Source organism: Psittacula echo (genome assembly GCF_963264785.1).
Source record: "Psittacula echo genome assembly, chromosome: 1".
In the NCBI taxonomy this organism is placed as follows: domain Eukaryota; kingdom Metazoa; phylum Chordata; class Aves; order Psittaciformes; family Psittacidae; genus Psittacula; species Psittacula echo.
Window position 1 is genome coordinate 3,187,432 of NC_137735.1, and position 20,157 is coordinate 3,207,588.

Here is a 20,157-nt window from a genome sequence, read left to right on the forward strand (position 1 = left end):
AATTCCATCCCCTTCACATCCCACCAATAAGTTGTGTGCTTTCCCACATGGGTCTGCAAGGAGGGACACAGCACTTGTGCTTCAAACAAGAGAGCACTGCAGGTTTCACACCAATGATCAAAGGAAAGGATACTTAACACTTAGGCAGAAGCATCTCAAGGAGCTTCCAGCGTAAGCTGCCCAAGGAGCCCAGCTTGCTGGAATCACAGTTCTGATCCTATACATAGGTAGGAACATAGGTATTTAAATACATAGGTATTTAAAAACATAGGTCTTCAAAAATTGTCTCTTACTCAAAAGGCCAAGGCCTGCACAGCAGTGACAGTCATCATAGGATCCCAGCCTGGTTTATGTTGGAAGGGACCTTAAGGCTCCTCCAGTTCCAGCCCCTGCCATGGGCAGGGACCCCTTCCACTGGAGCAGCTTGCTCCAAGCCCCTGTGTCCAACCTGGCCTTGAACACTGCCAGGGATGGGGCAGCCACAGCTTCTCTGGGCACCCTGGGCCAGCGCCTCAGCACCCTCCCAGGGAAGAGCTTCTGCCTAAGAGCTCAGCTCAGTCTCCCCTCTGGCAGGTTAAAGCCATTCCCCTTGGCCTGTCCCTACAGGCCCTTGTCCCAAGCCCCTCTCCAGCTTTCCTGCAGCCCCTTTAGGCACTGGAGCTGCTCTAAGGTCCCCCCTTCAGGAGCCTTCTCTTGTCCAGGCTTTAGGTTAAACTCTCTTTAGTTAAAACTACTTTTCTGGTACCTTTTAATACCTCAGCACTAGAAACTGAACATCTGTTTTGCTTTGAGGCTTTCAGCAGTGACTCAATGGTGTCTACAGTGTTGGACCACATAAGATCCATATTCCTGAGGTTGGTTTTTCCCTTCCCTAGCACAGGAATGCTTCCTTTCAGGAGCAACCAGCCTGCAAAACTGTGTTATAACATCATCAGAGTTGGATGCAAGGGGAGAAAGAAGCACAGGTCCCACAGAAGCTTTACCCTCAGCTGGAAACAAACCTGAGAGACCTCAGCCTGCACACACCTGTGCCCAAAGCTCTCTGAGATCAGGGTGATGCAGAGCTCTCAGGCTCTGCAGAGGCTGCAGTCTCCTGCTGTGCTTACAGGAAGCATGATAAACACCCCAGCATTCAAATGGCTCCAGTAGCCCTCTCACCATGAGCATCTCCTGGAAGCAATCCCGAAGGTTTAGCTGGGATTTAAGCTCTGCTGGTGCTCAGCACCATGTATCACACCAGCAGCGAAGGGCCGGAGGTAGATGTGCAGCTTTAGAAAGAGGATGCAGCAGCAGGAAATATCCCTGCACTGAGGGACCAAATTAACTTGCTGATGTAAGGCAGCAGCATCCCATTAACGAGGCAGATGCTGTGCATGCACAAAGCCATGCCTGGGAGAAGGACTTCAAGGGGAACATGTGCTGTGTATGCACAAGGGAAGAGTCTGGACACGGTCATCATCTTGTCCTGCTGGAAGGGAAGGGATCTGTGCAATATCCGAGGGAGCTGACAAACCTTCACTGGCAAACAGCCATCTGCCCCCAGCTCCACAGGGCCGGCTCTTTCAGTGTTTTCCCTGGAAGAACATTGGACATGAAGCAAATCTAAACCAAAGCTGAGGAGAAGGACTTGGGGGTGCTGGGTGAGGAGAAGCTCCCCATCACCTGGCTTCAGTGAGCGCTTGAGCCCAGAACCCCCCCGTGTGCTGGGTGCACCCCCAGAGCGTGAACAGCAGCTCAGGGAGGGGATCCTGCCCCTCTGCTGTGCTCTGGGGAGACCCCCCCTGCAGCCCTGATCCAGCTCTGGGGCAGCAGCACAAGAGGGACGTGGAGCTGCTGGAGCGAGGCCAGAGGAGGCCATGGAGATGCTGCGAGGGCTGGAGCAGCTCTGCTCTGGAGCCAGGCTGAGAGAGCTGGGCTGGGGCAGCCTGGACAAGAGAAGGCTCCTGAAGGGGAGACCTTAGAGCAGCTTCCTGTAAGCACTGGGAGCTGCTCTAAGTCATCCCCGTCACCTTCTCTTCTCCAGGCTGAACAAGCCCAGCTCTCCCCAGAGATCCCATCTTCTCCCAGAACACTTCCCCGTCTCCAGCATGGACTGCTTTTGCCCAGGGATCTTCCTTCCATGCCTTTATCCAGTCACCTTTTTGATCCACATAAGGTTTAAGCATGTTTCCTCAAGCAGCAGCAGAGCTTACCACGTGGGGTAGAGGTGTTGGCAAACACCAACAGCACACAGGTTGGGAATGTGCCAGCAGGAGAGCACCATCAACTCCAAACCTTGTGATACCCACAGCTCACAAAGCTCCACCACGTCTTCACCCACAGCTTTTACAGCATTAGTAAAGAGCACAACAAAGAGGCATTGCTTGAAAGGTTCCAACTGAGCTCCTCTGCAGGGAAAGAAGCAGCAGAACTGGTTTGGAAAGAGAAGAGGAAAGAAAACACAGATGAGTCTGATAACATGTCTAATTAATAAAGCATAAACCAGACAGGCTGGTTCAGGCTGTGTCTTCCATCTGCTCTGACCTCAGTCAGGAGCATCCCCATCTCCACAAGTGTCACTTGCCATATAGATATTCCCATGTGCTGACAAGCCAGAGATGAGCCTTCAGCACCCAGCACATGTGCTCCTTTGTGGCCTCATCTCATGTCCTTGTGCTCTTTTCTATAGGAAGATGGGATGAACAACAAATAATGAGTGCCCAGTGTGTAAAGCCTGGTCCTGAGACACCAAAAGGACCAAACAACAGGGTCTGGTGAGAGGTTGATAGCACTGGGTTGGTTCAGCCTGGACAAGAGAAGGCTCCTGAAGGGGAGACCTTAGAGCAGCTCCAGTGCCTAAAGGGGCTGCAGGAAACCTGGAGAGGGGCTTGGGACAAGGGCCTGTAGGGACAGGCCAAGGGGAATGGCTTTAACCTGCCAGAGGGGAGACTGAGATGAGCTCTTAGGCAGAAGCTCTTCCCTGTGAGGGTGCTGAGGCGCTGGCCCAGGGTGCCCAGAGAAGCTGTGGCTGCCCCATCCCTGGCAGTGTTCAAGGCCAGGTTGGACACAGGGGCTTGGAGCAAGCTGCTCCAGTGGAAGGTGTCCCTGCCCGTGGCAGGGGTTGGAGTTGGAGGAGCTTTAAGGTCTCCTCCAACACAAACCATCCTGTGATGCTCTATCACTTCATGCATGCCCACAGTAGCTGTTGGCACCTGCTCCTGAGCAAACCAGCAAGAATCAGATCAGAAGACAGTCTTTGCTATTCTTCATGCAGCACGAGAGCACAGGGATGGGACTGAATAAGCAATGCTCTGTTGGGAAAGTCCACACCACACCTATGATTACACACAGGCATACATCAGCCAATGTTCAAGCAGCCAAACGGGGAACACCAATGCTTTATTAAAGGAGAACCTTGAGTAACTCGGATGCAAACAAGCTCCTGTCCACCTGGGATGCCAAATCCCTTCCAGTGTCTTTAGGATAAAGAGCTGCTTTCATTAAGTGCTGGTTTGCAGTCAGGGCTGACAGAGGAAGGAGAGGGGAGGATCTGCCATTGTAGAAGCATCCTTAGCCCAAGCCTCCGAGCTGGAACTGTGACTTCCCACAGCTCAAAGAACACAGAATCCCAGCCTGGATTGGTTTGGAAGGGACCTTAAAGCTCCTCCAGCTCCAACCGCTGCCACGGGCAGGGACCCCTTCCACTGGAGCAGCTTGCTCCAAGCCCCTGTGTCCAACCTGGCCTTGAACACTGCCAGGGATGGGGCAGCCACAGCTTCTCTGGGCACCCTGGGCCAGCGCCTCAGCACCCTCACAGGGAAGAGCTTCCTTATATCCAACCCAAATCTCCCCTCCCTGAGCTGCTGCTCATGCTCTGGGGGTGCAGTTCAGCACATGGGGGGGTTCTGGGTTCAAGCACGCACTGAAGCTGGGTCACAGGGAGCTCCTTGTCCAACCGCTGTGTCCTGCTCCAGCCCAGTTCCCATCCCCACATCCCTCAATGTCCAACAGCATTAAACAAGGGGGAGCTTCTGCGTGTAAATCCCTGTTGCTACCCCGAGGATCATCACACATCACAACTGCAATGTCAAAGCAACAACAAAGCAGCGATGGTGAAAACCCACAGCACAGATTTGCTCTCCAGACTTCCCTCTCAGAGCTGCATGTGGGTGGCTGCGTCTTCATCCCAAGAAGGTCAACCAACACAGGAAGCCTCTGCTGCACTGCAATAGCCAAGAGCTCAGGCAAACTACTTAAAAGCAAGGACTTTTCCTCAGGAAACGGACAATCAGTTGCCAGTAGCATCCTGGAAGTCTTTCCTCTGACAAAAAACAGGCTATGCAGGAACAGAGCGAACCAGGAACAAGGAACATGCACAAAAGGCAGAAGAGAAGTTCAAGTGGGACTTGCTGTGTTGGAATGGTACTGGGGGTGCAGGGGAGACTGGGGCAGCAGCCCACGCTCTGCAATAGGCACAGAAGCAAGTTTCCATGGGAGCATGCTCCTTTCAAGTCAGATGCATTAGATCATCTCATCCCCTGCAGTATGCTGTTTCCTAATGTTCTGCCCAGACCAATTTCACATGTCAAAAGCAATGGTTGGGTTTGGGGTTATTTTAACTACCTTGAGCTCTCACAGAGCCAGCGGAGGATGAGATTTGAGTCTGCTCTGCCTTTCCCATTACAACTGCAGGTCCTGCTGCAGCCCAATTACAGCATCTCCTGTCATGCAGGAGGCTGGAAGAGCATTTTGCCTTGCAAATGGAGTTAGAAACATTCAGGAATCCTTCAGCGCTCAGTGCTCACATGCAGTGAGAGTTAAGGGAAGAACAGGCAGTCTCAAGGGAACAGCATCCCTCAGAGAAAGCATTCCCACTGGCTTCAAACTGCTCCAGAATAGTCTTACTCCTCTTGCTTGCCATAGAATCATGGTTTGGGTTGGAAGGGACCTTAAAGCTCATCCAGTTCCAACCCCTGCCATGGGCAGGGACACCTTCCACTAGAGCAGCTTGCTCCAAGCCCTTTCCAATATGTCCTTTTTGATCCTTTAAAGAAGAAAACCCTTCACTACAAGCAGATTTTAGATGCATGGGGCAGTTTGGGGATGGACAGTGTTGCCCTACCTGAATGGATGTAAAAGACCCCACCACTAACAAGGTTTGACTCCTCTTCCCAGACATCCAAGCAGGCAGCATCTTGGATTTAGCTCTTGGAGAAGTGTAAGTGGAAACGAGCACTACAAGCTGGAAACATCTGGATAGAGATGTTAAACATGATAGAACTGTCAGGTCACATCTGGTGTCCACATTTTCACTTCAGCCTTACAAGAAGCAAGAGTTAGGCAGTCGGGACACTGACTGGAGCTGGGAGATGTTCCACAGTGGGATCCTCCAAGGCAGGGTGAGCGGTTTCAGACCAAGGTAAGCAAGCTGAGCTGCCTTCCCCCATCGTCACATGTGGTCCCATATGTGCAGAAAGGAAGGAGCAGAAAAATAACCCCTCCAAAACACCACCTACAGCTCACACCAGCTCCCTTCTGTCACAGAACAACTCCTCAGCTCTTCACACCTTCATTTCCTCTCAACACTGGAGCATCATTCTGTGCTTCTATGGATATAAAGTGCAAATATTAATGGGGAAATAGGCACAGCTGCACCAGGGTTAAAGGGAGGTTATGGGACTAAAGCACTGGGTTCAGCTATAGCATGTTCCTGGCTATCAAAGGTGACAAGGTTTAGCAGCTTGTTATTAATCATGAGTCTTCTGCAGGATGTTTTCTGCAAGGAAAACACAAAAGCGGTGCTTTTTCAGCTGCTCATTACTTAAAGTGAGTTGGACGAGCCCCAATTCTGAGGGAATAAATCCCTTTTGGATCAGGCAGTGGGTAAGTCGTGTGGGAAGCAGTCAGCATCGTTACACACATCAGAGCTATTCTCCAAGCAAGACACTTCAGGCTTAGAGCATGAAACCCGGTACTTTTCAACAAGAATGGAAGCTCCTTCTCTTTCACACGTCTCCCCTTTTCCCTAGGGACAGCAGGCAGCCTTGTAGGACATAGCAGGAATACCCCTGTCCCTCCCAGTGGGCAAGGCAGGCTTTGATAAATGGGAGTAGGATGGTGAGTGAAGGGAAGTTCATGGAAGAGAGCTCACAGAAGACAGGAATACTAAAGAGCTTCAACTCTGAAGCCAGGAAAGACTTAACAAACGGGCATCTTTGCACTTGAAGCTGTAAGGAAGAGCCCTGCCCAGAGGAAAGAAAAACTACAAATGGAAGAATTAAACGGGCAAGTGCTTGACACAAGTGTGATTTTGTCAACGGAGGCGTATTATGGAACAACATCCTAAAAGCAAAGGATGGGAGAAAGGAGGGCAGCACAGGTACTGCACTGCCAGGCAACGCATTCATAAAGTTATCACAGACTGGTTTGTGTTGGAAGGGAGCTTAAAGCTCCTCCAGCTCCAACCCCTGCCACAGGCAGGGACCCCTTCCACTGGAGCAGCTTGCTCCAAGCCCCTGTGTCCAACCTGGCCTTGAGCACTGCCAGGGATGGGGCAGCCACAGCTTCTCTGGGCACCCTGGGCCAGCGCCTCAGCACCCTCACAGGGAAGAGCTTCCGCCTAAGAGCTCAGCTCAGTCTCCCCTCGGGCAGGTTAAAGCCATTCCCCTTGGCCTGGCCCTACAGGCCCTTGTCCCAAGCCCCTCTCCAGCTTTCCTGCAGCCCCTTTAGGCACTGGAGCTGCTCTCAGGTCTCCCCTTCAGGAGCCTTCTCTTGTCCAGGCTGACCCAGCCCAGCTCTCTCAGCCTGGCTCCAGAGCAGAGCTGCTCCAGCCCTCGCAGCATCTCTGTGGCCTCCTCTGGACTCACTTGAACAGGCATTTCCAAGATCATCTTTCAGCTCTTGGCCGTGGAGATGGAGGGGCAGGATCCAAGATCCACTCACAGCAGGGAGATGAAAACAGATGCAAACAGCTTCCCTGTGTCTCACTCCCATGCTGCAGGACAGACCTGTGGTGAGATTCTGGCATGACCCAGCACCACTGGTCTCAGCAGTGCTGGCTGCAGGCAGAGCAGAGGGTGAGGAGGAGTCTGCTGCCACTCCATGTGCACGCTGGACCACTCCAGCCTGGCCCCATCAGAGCACACAAGGACATCAGTTGAGCTGCAGCAAAGCCTTGAAGCTCCCAAAAGCCAAGCTCCTGAGGCGCCTGTTCAACATCACCGGGCTCTGAGCACAGAGAAAGCTCAGCAGAAACAAGAAGGTTTCTCTGAAGTCATCCTGGTTTGTTGCTTCCAAACCTGATGCCCGCACAGGCTCAGTGCCTGCTGCTGGCACAGGAACACACTGCACTGCTGTCTGCCAGGGCACGGGGGAGAAGGGAGGGTTTGGGAGCTGGGGCTGAGAGGGAGGGAGGAAACGATTCCCTCTGGTATAGAGGAAAGGTGTGGATGGGCTGGAGAGGGTCCACAAAGAGGATCCAAGGAATGGGAAGCGAGTGAGGAAAGGTTGAGAGAGCTGGGGCTGTTCAGCCTGGAGAAGAGAAGGCTCAGGGAGACCTTGTCACCGTGTTCCAGTGTTTAAAGGGTGGCTACAAAGCAGATGGAGACTCCCTTTGGACAAGGAGTCATATGGGAAAGACAAGGGGGGATCTCTCCTGGGGAGATTCCGACTGGACACAAGAGGAAGATGTTCCCCAATGAGAACAAGCAGCCACTGGAATAATCTCCCCAGGGAAGTGGCGACTCCCCAGTGCTGGACACTGTTAAGAGTGGGCTGGACAGGGTGCTGGGCCATCTAGCACCCTGGTCATGCTTTGCCTATGGATCCTCAACACCAAATGATCCTTGAGGTCCCTTCCAAGCTGGGATTCACAGCTTCAAAAACCAAGACATGAATTTAGCTCCAGAAGAGGATGGACCAAACTCGCATTCAAATCAATTCAAGTGGCTCTTGTCAGCAAGAACAGATCTAAGCACCACGCACATACTGAGTTCTTCTTCTCCATCCCATCATTCCCCAGTACTCCCCAGGTACCCACTTCTCCCCAGGGGTAGATCCAAGTGTCTCTGCAGCCCAGGCACAGCTCAGAGCCCATATGTGGGGTCAGATCCAGGAGGGAAGTGACTTTGAGAATGCATTTCAAATGCTTTGGAAGCTTTGGAGTGCTTTATTCAGTGTTCTCGCTGCTTCAAAGTAAAACCAAGTCCCAGCTTCAGAAAATGCATGAAGTAAAGCCATGAGCAATGAGAAACATTGATCCTAACGTAACATCCAGCACCACAGCGGGATGGGATCAGCCGTAACCACACCTCAAGTGACCACAGACAAATGAGAGCAGTCAAAGAACTGGCTGGAAAACGCTGTAGAGCTACAGCAGGGCCACTGGAACAGGGACACAAAACGCCTCCATATCTTTGACAAAAGCCACTGGTACCTGATTGCTGGCCCAAAGATGGACGTTGGTAGCCCATGGACTTGTGCCACAGCATCTGCCTGAAGACACATCGTGTCCCAAGGCTTGGTCAGCATTAGCTCCCCACAAGCCCTCAAAACCCCTACCAAAGGTCCCCATGGGCCTTCTCTTCTCCAGACTAAACCCCCCCCAGGTCCATAAGCTGTTCCCCACCACACTTGTGCTGTTCCCCACCACACTCGGGCTGCTTCCCACCACACTCGGGCTGTTCCCCACCACACTCGGGCTGTTCCCCACCACACTCGGGCTGTTCCCCACCACACTCGGGCTGTTCCCCACCACACTCGGGCTGTTCCCCACCACACTTGTGCTGTTCCCCACCACACTCGGGCTGTTCCCCACCACACTCGGGCTGTTCCCCACCACACTCGGGCTGTTCCCCACCACACTTGTGCTCCAGGCCCTGCACCAGCTCTGCTGCTCTAAGGAGCATCCCAAAAGGAGCTGGGCTGCAGTTTCTCACTTCAACAGCAAAATAACTCTCCTGCACCAAGAGGCCAGTCCTGTCAGGGAACCCAAAGCTCAAGCAATGCTTTAGATCCATAACAATTACTGTAACAGGCAAAATGGAAGAGAAATGTGGAAGTGGGGGACTTCTTCCCCAGCCCTAGGCTCGGGATAATGCTGGCAGGGTTTATTGGGAGCCTGTAAACAAGGTAATATTGCCCATGGACTCATGGAAGCTGGTTACTGAGCTACCACCCATGTCCTGCATTAGTTAATCATAGCATGTCTGCAAGTACATCACCTCAGTGAAGCAGCAGGGGAAGGGAAGGTCAATACTAAATACAAAGAAGCAGGCTCAGCTGGCCAGGAAAACCTTCTGGGATGTGAGTGGATGGTATTCCAGCAGACAGGCCTCCAGGAAGTGAAATTCCCTTAAATCCGTGTCATGTTTCTTGGCCTGTGGGACACTGAAGAGCCTCAAATTAAACCCCTCAATGCATCCACCATCACCCTCCCTGTGCATGAGGAGCTGTGCTAAGGGAGCTGAGGAGCCGCTCTTCACACATCATTCCACAGCAGCTGATCTCCAAAGATCCCACGTTGGCAACTCTAAAACCACTCCACAAAGAGGAAATCATTGCAAAGAATCCACACAAAAGCAGCTGAGCAAGTATTGAGCAACTGCGAAGTTCCTGGCTTCCTAACAGCAGCCCTGGTCTTGCAGTAAGTTCCAAAACCCCCATTGAATAGGTCAGTTCCTGGGCTGGATGCTGAGGAGCCCCCCAGGAGCCCTGGCTGAAGGTTCCACCTGGCTATCACCAGACCTGGGTGGCTCATCTCTGAAGCACTTTTTCCCCTTCCAGGACTTTCCATGCTCTTGTGTTCAGGCTCCTTGCTCCCCATCCACCAAATAGGCTGTTTCAGAGTAAAAATGCAGTTTCTCAATCCTTTAAGTTCAAAAGGGGCTTGTTCACAGGCTGAGCTCCTTGGTTTTGCTTCATGGGGGTAGAGAGGGAATGGAGCCGGATGAGAGAGGAGACTGAGATGAGCTCTTAGGCAGAAGCTCTTCCCTGGGAGGGTGCTGAGGCGCTGGCCCAGGGTGCCCAGAGAAGCTGCGGCTGCCCCATCCCTGGCAGTGTTCAAGGCCAGGTTGGACACAGGGGCTTGGAGCAAGCTGCTCCAGTGGAAGGGGTCCCTGCCCGTGGCAGGGGTTGGAGCTGGAGGAGCTTTAAGGTCCCTTCCAACCCAAACCAGGCTGGGCTCTAGGATGATTTCAGTCACCCTAATTTCAAGCTGTGTCATTGTTCAGCAAGGACAGGCTGCAAACTGCAGCATCCTGCCTCCAACAGCTCTCACAGTTGGGACTGAACCACACTCAGAGATGATGAGTAGAAACAAGCAGAGCAGACGAGGAACTGCTAAGGTCAAGTTTGCAGCAAACAAGAGCCATGATTCTCCTTCCAGCTGCCGGGCTTGTGTCCCACAGGAGCAAAGAACCCTCTTCTGCAAGACCCCCTTGATCTAGGTGGGAATGGAGATCAAGAGCAGGTCCAGCCAACTGGTTCAGCCAACACAGACTTAAGGTTCCACTGAGAGGGAACCAGAAGCTTTGCAAAGACAGAAAGGACATGATGGTGGGGCTGCAGCACCTCCACAGAGAAACCACCACCCTTCCTAATTCATACCTGCTCTGGAGCCTGCTGACAGCTCCCCATGCCCTCCTCCCACAGCAGTGTTGGGCAATGGGGCAGCATCAGCTGCTCCATCCCACGCTGCTCACTCAGCTGTATAGAGAGAAAAGAAGCTCCCTGGGTTCCTCTTTGCTTGCCACAAGCAGGCCGAGCTCCAGCTGAGGGTTCATCCTTTCAAAGCAGCTCTCTGTCTTTCACAATTTACCTTCAGGTTCCTACATGAACAGGGCAACATATGGGAAGTTACATAAACTCCAACACCCCCCCAGAATGTGCTGGATGCTGGGAGAAGAAGACAATTATCTCACACAGGCACTGAACTCAGTTTAACAAATAGCAAGGAAGGCAAAGAGTGAAGCCTCCATCACATAGGGGATAAGACACAGGAGCAAGCAGCAGTATTAGATACTCAAGTGTGATGGGGCAGGGCTGAGGGACCTGGGGGGTTCAGTGTGGAGAAGAGAAGGTTCAGGGGGGACCTGATCGCTCCCTACAAGTGCCTGAGAGGAGGATGGAGCCAGGAGGGGCTGGGCTCTGCTCCCAAGGAACAAGGGATGGGACAAGAGGAACCGGCCTCAAGCTGCACCAGGGCAGGTTTAGATGGAGCTGAGGAACAATTCCTGCCCCAGAGGGTGCTCAGGCATTGGAACAGGCTGCCCAGGGCAGGGCTGCAGTCACCGGCCCTGCAAGTGTTCACACACCGTGGAGACGAGGCCTCAGTGCCATGGGTTAGTGGTGGCCTTGGCAGTGCTGGGGGGAAGGATTCACTTGATATTAAAGGGCTTTCCCAACCTGGTTGATTCCATGATTCTATGCCTGGGTCACAGACCTCATCTCCAGGTTCCTACTGGAATAACAACTCCACTCACACACAACCACTTCAGATGAAGCCAGGTACAGGAAAGCTGACACATGAGTTAGCTGAGTGCTTCTTAAAGCAGTGCTGGGTGACAGATTCCCCCCTAGTCCCATGGGAAAGGCTTGCAGCTGCTCCAGACGTGCTCACCAAATGGACCTCCAGAGCCCAGCAGAGGCCTGCAATGCAAATCCACCCATTGCCCAGCAGTATGAGCACAATCATTCCTCAAAGAGTTAAAATGGTGGGAAAAGATTAGGGATCTAGAGATGAATGTGTTGGAGGCCACTGCCTGGTCGAAAGATCATGAAGGACTCAGCGAAGCAGAACCTAAAAGCAGGAAAACTTGATCCACAAAAACTTGAAATCAAACCATTGCAGCCATGGAAACAGAATTCCCATTTCTTTTCCTAGATAACCTTAAAAAAAATCATTTAACCTCTCTAATCCCAGTCACAGCCAGCAGAGTGTCTAAAACCAAGCCGCTGCCATGAGTTGACCAAAGATCCCGCCTGGCATTCCCACTGGGATGAGAATGACACAGCGACTGGGATTAAAACCATCTCTCTCTCTGTAACCAAACGGGTTTAAAGTCTCCCCAAGAGAAAATCTGGAGGATTAGCCATGCTTTTCTATTCATTATTAATTTTAAGTCAGCTCTGTTCATCTCTAATGCATCATTCAGGCCTAGCACCGATGGCATAGTGTCTTTGAGGAGATGGGTTGAAGCTGCAGCACTTGGGCTGCTACAGAGAAACAAGTGAAGAGTAAGTGTGAGCTTCCAGACAGAGACTAAGTATACAGATAGCACAGCAGAGAGTGAGCCTAAAGTTATACCGGTGAGCCTTCATATAGAAGAATCATTATAGAATGGATCGAGTTGGAAGGGAACCTTAAAGCTCATCCAGTTCCAATCTCTGCCATGGGCAGGGACACCTTCCACTAGAGCAGGTTGTTCCAAGCCCCTGTGTCCAACCTGGCCTTGAACACTGCCAGGGATGGGGCAGCCACAGCTTCTCTGGGTAAGGAGTGGCCAGTTTGGAAGACGGTGAAATCCAGAGGCTCTGACACAGAGCACGTGTTAAGCAACGCTGGAAAACACATGTGAAAATGTCTCTTTCCAGGCTTCTCAAACATATCCATAAGAGCTTCACTTCTGGAACAAAAGGGAGATGATTATCTGCTGGCATGATAAAGGCATTACTGGGATTGCAAGGAAGGAGGGAGGTTTTCAGTGCTGCCCTGCCACACATTATCACGAGAGAGATTTATGGTACCTCAAAACCTCCAGGTCTGGAGCCAGGATATGCCGGGAACAACAGGCTGCCCTTTCCCAAAGCACCGCTGGAATCCTCATAAACCACTAAAATGAAGTTTGGGTTTTAATAAAAGCAAATCCTGTTCTTCATATTTCCCCTCTTACTCAGTCAAACTTACTTATTTGACGGTTTCTGCCTTCTAGAAACCTCCAACAGCATCGCGACTGCAGCATCTGTCCCTTCTGCCCCTGGATTTAGCCGAGTCTTTTGGACCACCTCACCACAAGCAGTCAAACTGAGCTGTTTTCCTGCTTTTCTCCCACTAACCCGTGTCACAGTCCAGGCTGGTCACTTCTTCCTCCATCTCTGAACTCCTCCTGCTCCTGATCATGGGCTGGGTCTGCACCACCTGTGGCAGAGGCTTTTGTGGACAGATAAGCACAGATATGGCCAATATAAAATCAGGGAATGGTTTGGGTTAGAAGAGACCTTAAAGCTCATCCAGCTCCAACCCCTGCCACAGGCAGGGACCCCTTCCACTGGAGCAGCTTGCTCCAAGCCCCTGTGTCCAACCTGGCCTTGAACACTGCCAGGGATGGGGCAGCCACAGCTTCTCTGGGCACCCTGGGCCAGCGCCTCAGCACCCTCACAGGGAAGAGCTTCTGCCTAAGAGCTCAGCTCAGTCTCCCCTCTGGCAGGTTAAAGCCATTCCCCTTGGCCTGTCCCTACAGGCCCTTGTCCCAAGCCCCTCTCCAGCTTTCCTGCAGCCCCTTTAGGCACTGGAGCTGCTCTAAGGTCTCCCCTTCAGGAGCCTTCTCTTGTCCAGGCTGCCCCAGCCCAGCTCTCTCAGCCTGGCTCCAGAGCAGAGCTGCTCCAGCCCTCGCAGCATCTCCATGGCCTCCTCTGGACTCACTCAAGGCCATCTGCCCACATTAAGCAGACTGACCTCCAGGTCAGTGCAGGTCCTGCCTTTCCTTGTTCTGTTTTATAATAAAGAAGAATGAACACAAATCCTCCCCAGATTTGACACGAAACCTCTTGAGGTGACGTCACTTCAGCCCTCACCTGAGAGCTCACAAGGGCAAGACGCCTATTGCAAAGGGTGAAGGAAAGAAGAGATGCCCAGCTGGGAGCAAGCAGGACTTCAAGCTGGCTGCAACGCAGGTTGAAGCCAGGAGCACATTTCCTGGCTGCAGAACACTCTCTGACACGTACCATGATGTAATTTGCTAACACAAATCAGTAACATCAGCCTTCAGCCAGCTGCAGTTTGTGAATGAAGGGTTTGGAATCTTCAGTCTCAACTGAGATACTGACTCTAAAATCAGAGGTTTGAAAGCAAGGGACGGACCCCACATATTCCATAGGATTAGAAGAGGATCTGCTACTTGGGCTCTGATCACTGCTCTTCCTAGCACCTGGTCAAAGTTAAAGTGTGCATGAGCAGACCATGCTCTGTAAATGACAGAGAAGAGACATCCCAGAAGCACAGGAGGTAAGTGAGGATGGCTGGGTATGAGTTTAGAGGAGACCCTCTGTAAGGGGTCAGAAGACCCCCAGCTCCTTGGAGGAGAACATCCGAGCACAGACTGAGGGAGACTTCCTACCTTCAGTAGTTAAACCAGACACATCTGCTGCTCTCTGCAGCAAGGTCACTGCTGATGGGGTGGAGACCAAAGTACGCTAAACCCCTGGGGTTTACATCATCAGAACAATCATAACTCAGAGAGGTTACAGAATCATAGAATCACAGGATGGCTGGGGACGGAAGGGACCTTAAAGCTCCTCCAGCTCCAACCCCTGCCACGGGCAGGGACCCCTTCCACTGGAGCAGCTTGCTCCAAGCCCCTGTGTCCAACCTGGCCTTGAACACTGCCAGGGATGGGGCAGCCACAGCTTCTCTGGGCACCCTGGGCCAGCGCCTCAGCACCCTCACAGGGAAGAGCTTCTGCCTAAGAGCTCATCTCAGTCTCCCCTCTGGCAGGTTCAAGCCATTCCCCTTGGCCTGTCCCTGCAGGCCCTTGGCCAAAGCCCCTCTCCAAGTGTGTCATTTCAAACCCTCAGGCATGCATGGAAGGCCGTCAGCCCAAAGGGGGCTGGTTCAGCCACAGAGCAACCAGTGCTGATTGATTCACTGCTCCACCTGAATCAAGGTTTCCTGTCCCCCTATTACTTAACTCAGACACACAAACCCTGCAAGCTGGAACATGCCAAACCCTGTTTTTAAGGCTGGTACGTTGCTGCAGCGCCTCTGCAAGCTGCCTCCAATGTGCTTACATTAGCACAACCTGGAGCCTGAATAGCATTTGAGACCCCCAAGTTATGAAGACAGATCTCAAACCTCCTATTTGAGCCTGCAGGCAGCTTCCACGGGCAAGGTTTCCAGCAGTCCCATATCCAGACACTGGGAAGCCTGTTTCACTCACAGCACGTCTCCTGCCAGATGGGATTTCCAGGCTACACATCTCCCATTGCCACTGCATCCAGAGCTCAGCACTCTGGAAACAAGAACACGGACTCACTGCTCACCACCTCCACCAGCAGAAATGAACTCACCAGCACTGAGGAGGATGGCTGCGACACAACCAAGTCTGCGGTACCTTCATGCCATGCTTCCCAGGTAAAGGCCAGGGAAGCCAGGAAGGACGCCTGCACCTCTCCTTCTTCTCCAAACCCACAGGGGTTTGAGGGAGGGAAGGAGTTTGGCTGCCTTCCCTGCACTACGCAAAGGAAGGGAGAACAGGGATGTCTTCCTGGAAGGACCAGAAAACAGCCTCGAGTCAGACTGTGGGGCAGGATGTGGAAGTCCCTGTCACAGCAATAAAAAGGTCTCAAGTACTTGGTCAGAGTGCCAGGAATACTCCAGGCTGGTCAGAGGCAGCTTCTCACATCAGTGTGGTGGGAATGGCTTGGTTTGTTTGCTCCTCAGTGCTATCCAAGGAGGAAGGAGGTGGTGGTGGTCCATCTCCCTCCCCGCAGACATCCTCAGCTCCCTGCAACAGCAGAAGGTTGGAGACTCCTGCGTCTCCTGGGCAGCTTCCTCAGAGCAGCTCCAGTGCCTAAAGGGGCTACAAGAAACCTGGAGAGGGGCTTGGGACAAGGGCCTGTAGGGACAGGCCAAGGGGAATGGCTTTAACCTGCCCGAGGGGAGACTGAGATGAGCTCTTAGGCAGAAGCTCTTCCCTGGGAGGGTGCTGAGGCGCTGGCCCAGGGTGCCCAGAGAAGCTGTGGCTGCCCCATCCCTGGCAGTGTTCAAGGCCAGGTTGGACACAGGGGCTTGGAGCAAGCTGCTCCAGTGGAAGGGGTCCCTGCCTGTGGCAGGGGTTGGAACTGGGTGAGCTTTAAGGTCCCTTCCAACCCAAGATCACTCTGGGATTCTGTGCTCTCCTGCTCCCTCCCACCAACCTGGGAGGTTTGGTTTCACGTTCAGGAGGGGTGCCCCAGCACGGCCTGACTCACACAGCAGAGGTTCTGCTCTTCTCTACTCTTCTGAAGTCAGAGAACTCTTCTTTTCCACCCCAGGTATGAATTAGTCCTAATTATTCCATGCAAAATGAAGTTGCTTCAACAGGAAGGAATTAGGACAACAAATTATTCTTGAATAAAGAGGACTCACTGCTGCCTAAGCAAGGAATTAAAGAGCTGTTCTCCCACATGTATTTTGGGAGAAAAGCAGTCCCCACTCCATTCTAAGAGATTCCTAACCTCCAGCCTGTCACAGTGGCCACCAGGATTCCCTACATGACCCTCATGGCCAAACTCAACCCACGCTTGGTTGCTTTGACTTCCACCACCAAACTTCAGCCACAAACACCACAGTACCATGTGTGTAGCCACAGCAAAAGGGGTTTCATAGCCACAAGTGGTGCTCTCAGTTAGGTGAGGTTTAGGGCAAGGGGGGAAGAGGGACATAGGCAGCCTAAGTGGGGTTTGCCATGATGGAGACATAACCCTCAGTCCCACCAGAGTCATCATGAGACATCACCTCCCACCTCTGCTTCCCCACCTCAAACCAGCTCAGCTCAGAGCTGCAGGACACACAGGGCCACACAGACTGCAGCTCCAGGAACCACTGGTGGGTTTCAGAGCAGCCACACAGATTGTACCAGAGCATAAGGGTTTCCACAATGAGAAGTAAGCACTTGTGATGAAAGCCACTCGACCTGCTCCTAAAAGCTGGAGACATCAGGGAAAACAGGATCAGATCAGCCCCTGGCTATATCCAGGACCCACTGCTTCCAAGGAAGAGGCAAGAAATCACTCTGGACAGTTAGGGAATCGCTTTGCTTATGGGTAAATCTCTTCCTAAGCCCTTCAGACAGTGATTAAGCACAACAGTTCATAGCCCATGTATTAAATATTAATCCTCCCTAATGTGAGTGCCGATGTTCCGGTTATCCGGTTCGGATAACCACATGCCCCCAACAGCCCGTTCCTTTTCCAGCTCAAACCACATAAACACCATGTACAAACCCAGCAGCATTTTGTGATCCAGCTACAGGACAGCTGTGATCGTCTCCTTGGCCTTTGAGCTTTGAAGCAAACCAGAAGCAGGAGGGAAATGAAACAGTTAAGAGCAGGGAGATGAATCAGCCCATTCTATCAACACGGACATTTCCGACCTCTTCCCATTAGTGTTTCATAGGACCACAGAGTGGTTTGGGTTGGGAGCAACCTTAAAGCTCCTCCAGTTCCAACCCCTGCCACGGGCAGGGACCCCTTCCACTGGAGCAGCTTGCTCCAAGCCCCTGTGTCCAACCTGGCCTTGAGCACTGCCAGGGATGGGGCAGCCACAGCTTCTCTGGGCACCCTGGGCCAGCGCCTCAGCACCCTCACAGGGAAGAGCTTCTGCCTGAGAGCTCAGCTCAGTCTCCCCTCTGGCAGGTTCAAGCCATTCCCCCTTGCTCCTTCCTGCCCACAGGCTCCAGAGATGCCTATGGACCTGGTCTCATCCAAATCATCTCCATTACAACAGGAAAGCCCAGGATTTGCTTTATTTCAAGAGGAAAATGTGATCTGTGAATGAGACCACATGGGCTGACCTCCTTCTCATCCAACACCAAAAATAAAGGACCACCAGCACCTTGTGCATCCACCATGCTGCTCCCAACCCTACGGAAGCACACAAAATACCCCACCTCATGCTCCCTGGTGTTCCCTGTGATCGGGATCGTGATGCAGACACAGAGGGTTTGGAGGAGAACAGATGTAGGAGGAGACAGGGAGAGAGGGAATTCAAACAACTCTTCCACAAGGATGTTGATGTTGGACTTGGCCCAACATCCCGACTCGGCACAGAACATTGGTTATTTGAGAGGGACGTTTTGGTATCCCACGAGCTTGAAACCAATCCAGTTGCACCAGAGCCAGGGATGCCCCTGGAAACGGGAAGCATCCATTTTCAACACCTCCCAGTATCCCCCCATTGCTTTAACCAATGGTTTAAATAAAGATCAGGCAAAAACCCTAGAGCTTCCCATAGACACCCCAAAAAAAGCTCCCCAATGGGAATGCAGATGAACACACGGAGGGGGAACATGGCAGGACCAGCACCTCCAGGTCACAGCAGAACTGTGGTCCACATCCCCCCAAAACATCCTCACCTCAACCACAGCAGACACTGGGGGAGCTGGCAGTGCCACAACCATCCCTGGGCTCCCTTCCTCATCCTAGAGCCCATTTCCCATGCTCATCATGGGAATAACGGCTGGAGTCAGCATCTGATTCCTGATGGAGCCAGACATTAATCCTCCATGTGAATCTGAATGCAGACACTCCTCACACCTCCTTCCCCACCACAGCAGCAACAGGAGAGTAAAGATTAAAACCACCTTTCCCTTGCACAGGAGCGGAAAGATCCCTATTTTCCATGCATCCTGCATGCTCGCAGCAAGCTCCCCCCAGCCAGGAGCAGGCAGAGAAAGGATGAGTAATTCCTGCAGAGAGCGTCCTGTGAACAAGCAAAGTGAATTCCTGAGGCTCTCGGGAAGGACCCGCCGCTCCTTGCGAAACTTCCCAGCTGGAACCTCCCAGCCAAAGAGGCAGAAAGCATCGGTTTTCCCTCCTCCAGCAAGCACAGGGGCTGGGATTCCTTTCAGGACACTCTTTGGATTTTCATGTCAGCCCATATTTAGCAGGAGGCAAAAAAAAAAGCCTCCCTTCCTTCCTGTCACATTTTCCACCCTTGATGACATCCAAGAGCAGAAATAAGCAGGAGCTGGCCGAGGAAGGAGGATGGATCTACCCGAGAGCGTGGGAGAGCCGGGAGCACGGCAGCTCGTATGCTCCCATTCGGGATGTGTGGATACAGCGGGATGAGGAGGGGACACAGCCCTCAGTGTCCCCTTCAGCGCTCCAGCTTGGAGCATCTCCCTAAGGAATAGCACAGGGATGGAGTCCAGTCATGAGACCAATGGTCTTAGCACAGGCCAAGAGTGCTGAGGAGCTCCATGGGTCCATGAGGGCAGCCAGTGAGTTGGCTGCTTATGGGGGGGGTCAGTGTTGGACCCCCATGTCCTGAGTGATGGTGTCCATGGGGCTGGTGATCCTGAGGCAGGAGGAAGAGGAGGAAGAGGAGGAAGAGGAGGAAGAGGAGGAAGAGGAGGAAGAGGAGGAAGAGGAGGAAGAGGAGGAAGAGGAGGAAGAGGAGGAAGAGGAGGAAGAGGAGGAAGAGGAGGAAGAGGAGGAAGAGGAGGCATCTGGTGATCCCAGGATCCAACCCATGTGCCAGATCCCGGGTATGTGAGCGGGGTGCCCAGTTCGGACCCCCTCCCGTGTGTGTGGGACCGCGACAGTTCCACTATCGCCATTCACTATTAATCATTATCATTAACTAATAAAGCAGACAACGCCGGGGGGGGGGGGTAACACCACACGGACACCCCCAGGCCGGGCCCCGCGCCCAGCCCGTCGCCATAACAACTCCAGGCCGTTCCCGCCGCCCCCCCCCCGGGCGCTCCCTCACCTGCCGGGCCGCTCCTCCGCCCTCGCTGGCTCTTGCCGCCGCCGCCGCCCAACCGCTCCGGTAACGCCGCGGCCGGCCGCGACCATGGAAGCCGCGCCAGGAGAAGGGCGCGGGGGTCGGGAAGAAGGGAAGGGAGAGGGGAAAGAAGGGGAAGGGAAAGAAGGGAAGGGAGAGGGGAGGGGGAGAAGGCCCCGCCGCCCTTCAGAGCCCCGCCGCGGGGCTGCCGGCCCTCAGCGGCGCCCCCGCCGCCACCCGCCCGCTCCCGCCGCCGCCGCTGCCGCCATGGTGCGGCTCCATGCAGGGCGCGCTGCGCTGACAGAGCGGGGCGGGGACAGCGGGGCGGGACGAGGGGAGGGGACACTCAGGACGTTCCCGGTGCGCGGCTGCCCCCTGCCGCCACCGGGTGAGGGCTGGACGCGCCCCGGGCCCGCCCCGTTGCCACCGGGTGGGGGCCGGGCCCGGATCCACCGCCCCGTCGAGGGAGGCAC

The 20,157-nt window shown here is 53.4% G+C and overlaps 1 protein-coding gene across 2 annotated transcripts in view; it reads right to left on the reverse strand.

Moving 5' to 3' along the window:
* The window catches only part of PTPRA (protein tyrosine phosphatase receptor type A), a 113,398-nt gene extending 93,560 nt beyond the window's left edge, over positions 1 to 19,838 (reverse strand). For both annotated transcript variants that reach the window (XM_080626550.1, XM_080626549.1), the window contains exon 1: positions 19,670 to 19,838. The gene's annotated coding sequence lies outside the window, so the exon portion shown is untranslated. The remainder of the gene's footprint in view (positions 1 to 19,669) is intronic.
* Positions 19,839 to 20,157: the final 319 nt, after the last annotated feature.